This window comes from Sinocyclocheilus grahami, unplaced genomic scaffold (genome assembly GCF_001515645.1).
Source record: "Sinocyclocheilus grahami isolate Dianchi unplaced genomic scaffold, SAMN03320097.WGS_v1.1 scaffold5340.1, whole genome shotgun sequence".
Classification (NCBI taxonomy): domain Eukaryota; kingdom Metazoa; phylum Chordata; class Actinopteri; order Cypriniformes; family Cyprinidae; genus Sinocyclocheilus; species Sinocyclocheilus grahami.
The window spans coordinates 6,949-10,338 of NW_015510055.1; the positions used below are offsets into that span (position 1 = coordinate 6,949).

The 3,390-nt window shown below is 35.1% G+C and overlaps 1 long non-coding RNA gene across 1 annotated transcript; it reads left to right on the forward strand.

The window, feature by feature from the left end:
* The first annotated feature begins 26 nt into the window (after positions 1 to 26).
* Positions 27 to 3,146, forward strand: LOC107577183 (uncharacterized). Its single transcript, XR_001608172.1, has 4 exons — positions 27 to 220; positions 900 to 930; positions 1,023 to 1,122; positions 2,399 to 3,146. It is a non-coding gene; the product is annotated as an uncharacterized lncRNA (long non-coding RNA).
* The last annotated feature ends 244 nt before the right edge of the window (positions 3,147 to 3,390 follow it).

Below are 3,390 nucleotides of genomic sequence, written 5' to 3' on the forward strand. Positions count from 1 at the left end.
GCTCCACCCAACCTAATTGTGCTTTTTCTGTTTGTGTGTGTTGTCCGCGTCTTTTATCCCTCTCCCATTCCCTCTCCTCTGTTTGTTTAAGATGATATTTTAGGTGGCATCCTGAAACCCACAGTGGCCTCTCCCAACCAGGGCCTGACGCCCAGCGCCCATCAGCCAGGCAAACTGGTTTCCGATGACTTGGATTCCTCCCTTGCCAACCTTGTGGGAAGTAAGTGTCCTGTTCTTGTTATATATACAAACAACCTTCTGTATTAGGGCTACACGATTAATTGAAAAGTTGTGAAATGGCTTAGTGTGATTTATTGAATCACAAAGGCTGTGATTTAATTAAATGAATATATTCACAAACACACAAACTCATCTCTTCATGTGCTATGAATATAGGTTGCTTATGAAATGCATTTGAGAATTCAACATTTGTTAACCATTTTAACAAATTTGTAATAAGAAGTGATTATAAACTTTATCTTTAAAGTAATGTCTTTAATAATTGTATTTAGTAATATTAATAACAACAATAATCCTAATACTATTACTACTGCTACTACAAATAATAATTTATATTGTTGCTCGTATTAAATACTAATATATTAAAGAAATATTACTATTTTAATATTTCACTGTAACACAAACATTTATATATTACATTCAATATATTGATATATTAACAAAATGTTTGGCCAGATTGTGCAGCCCTGCAAACAAGCATAACAAACCTTGAGCTTTTTTTGTTGTTTTCCAAATTTTGCAGCCCTTAATCTGTATTCTGGTACTAATAATCAGGAACAGGAAATGTAGTTTTATTTATTGATTTAGGATCCTATAAAAGTGAATTTAGCATTTCACAATGGCTGGCATAGTCCTCACTGGTTTTCTCTTTCTTCCAGATCTCTGTATTGGAAATGGAACAACAAAAAAGTATGAACATTCGCCACTCATCTCAATCCAAATTCATAGTTCTCTTCAAACTCAGTGACTTGATCATGGTTGTTTCTTCTGTTCCTCCTCAGTGACATTCATTGGAGTCAACCCGGTGAAAAGAAGCTGACTGGAGGAACCAACTGGCAACCAAAGATGGCTCCGACCACAACATGGAACCCTGCCTCCATGGTGAGGACAACAATATGTGCTTTCTCTGACTCAAGTGAAACGAGACTTGAAACCACTGTCATAAACCAATAGACAGACAATAGCTGGAGTTCCTCCACTGATTCTGAAACATGGGCTCTGTTCCAAACCCTAATGAGCTGCCTCACTGTCTGCTGTCTAGATGGGCAGCTACCTTCTAAGACTGCATCATAAGTGACTGAATTGAAAGGCTGTACATTAGCAAAAACTCCATTTCATGAGTCCAATGTAGCATCCCGATGCTTGGACGATGTATACAGACACAAATGGCTCGCAAAATGCTAACATTTGTTTTGAATATGTCCACTTATCAATAGAGAGGATAGTTTACCATGGTTTACACTCCTGTCTCTGCAAACATTTGTTTAACCTGCTTTATTATAATGTGATGTTGGAACTTTGAGTCAATGATGCATTCCATTTACATCGTTATCTGTGTTTATCATTAACCGTGAACATCTCTGTTGGTGCTGGTATGCTCTTGTGACATCGAGACATCGTTTGACAATTTCTGAGTTGGAAGTACAACTTCCAAGTGGCGTTCTGTTGCACTTTTCCAAATTGGAAGTTGATTCCATTATACTTTGGAGTTAGCATGTGGCTAAGCTAACAACTTAATACTTTACACAAATATTGGATGAAATAGTACATTTAATTAGAACTATTTTCTAGTGATGCATTTCAGGACTAAATAATTATCAACATCTTTATATATATATATATATATATATAAATAAAACTTTTTTTTTATTAGTTTTCTAATAAAATATAATTATATAATTTATTATATTTAAGTTAAAATTAAATATTATATATTTAAAAGTTTAGCAATACTTTTCAGGACTGAATAATTATTTATTACTATAATTATTTCCCTCAATTCTGTATTTAAGTATTTATTTACTTATGAAATATTTTTATGTAATTATTTTTGTTATAATTGAATTTGATTTATTTACTACTTATTTCACTGAGGTTGAATATATGCGATCCTGCTTTTATTTGGACCAAAATGAGGTATTTTATTAAGCAACTTGTTTTGCTGCCTACTGTCCTTAAAACGTTGCCTAGATAGGCAGCACACTAGCATTTGGAACAGAGCTGTAATCCACTCTCAAAAACAGCTGGAATGTATTCTGTCTCGTCTTTGTTTACAATGTGTTTGTGTGAGCTCACAATGCGAGAAGTTATTGTGTTGAATGCCCTCTAATTGTGTTTGTTGCGTTGTGTAACCATTCTCGTCCGACGGGATAAACAGAATGGCATGCTTTTCCCACAATACGTAAGTCAAAACGCTGAGTTGAACCATTCTCTGAAACGCATGAGAGTATTAACCCCACCGCCTTTGCTTTGGTCACAGTTTATGACCTGTGTGTGTTTGAGTGACCAAAATTGCACTGAAACCCATGAGCTGATCTAACCAGATGTTATCTCGGCATGGCTGACAGCTCTGTTCCTCCTCTACCCTTTCCTCTCATCGGTTTCATTTGTTTATCGCCATCAGCAAACAACTGTAGTCAATGGGCTAGTGTTTCCAGCGGAGGGTTTACCGGACAATATGCAAAGTCCAATAAAGTATGTAATCAACCAGTTCGAGTCATGCCTTGGTAAACATTCTGATGGAAACACTTCCACCGGAGAGTTCTTTCTTTCGTAAACAGGATATGCTGAGCTGGATTGATCAGTACATCAGCATGATTTAGTCATATTTACTCCTACTGAGTTGTTTGTGCTTGTCAAACATTTCTGTAGGTGCCATTTCTCCGAAGATTACCGTACGACTGAGCTGTTTGCTTAACCTAGCTAGAAGTTTACGAAGTACCTTTTTTCTCTTAATGAGATTCCTCAAAGTCTGCAAACACATTTATCTTTCATCATCTTGAGATTCACTGCAGCCTGTTCTAATTTAGTGGGATGCACACAGAAAAACACACAAGGTTGTGTTTTATATTAGGCTGTAAATTGAATTCTATTTTTTATAAAATGGATAATTATGGCTCCAAATAGGACAAACTGTTCAGAGCATTTATTACATTTTATGTCAAAATGTTTTTTTTATTGTTCTAAGGTTTGAGGATTGGTAAGATTTAAAAAAATGTTTTTGAAATAAACCACGTATGCTCACCAAGGCTGTATAATTTTGGTCATAATATAGTAAAACCAGTAATATTGTGAAGTATTATAACAATTTAAAATGTAATTTTCTCCTGTGATTTCAAAGCTGAATTTTTAGCATCATTACTCCAGTCT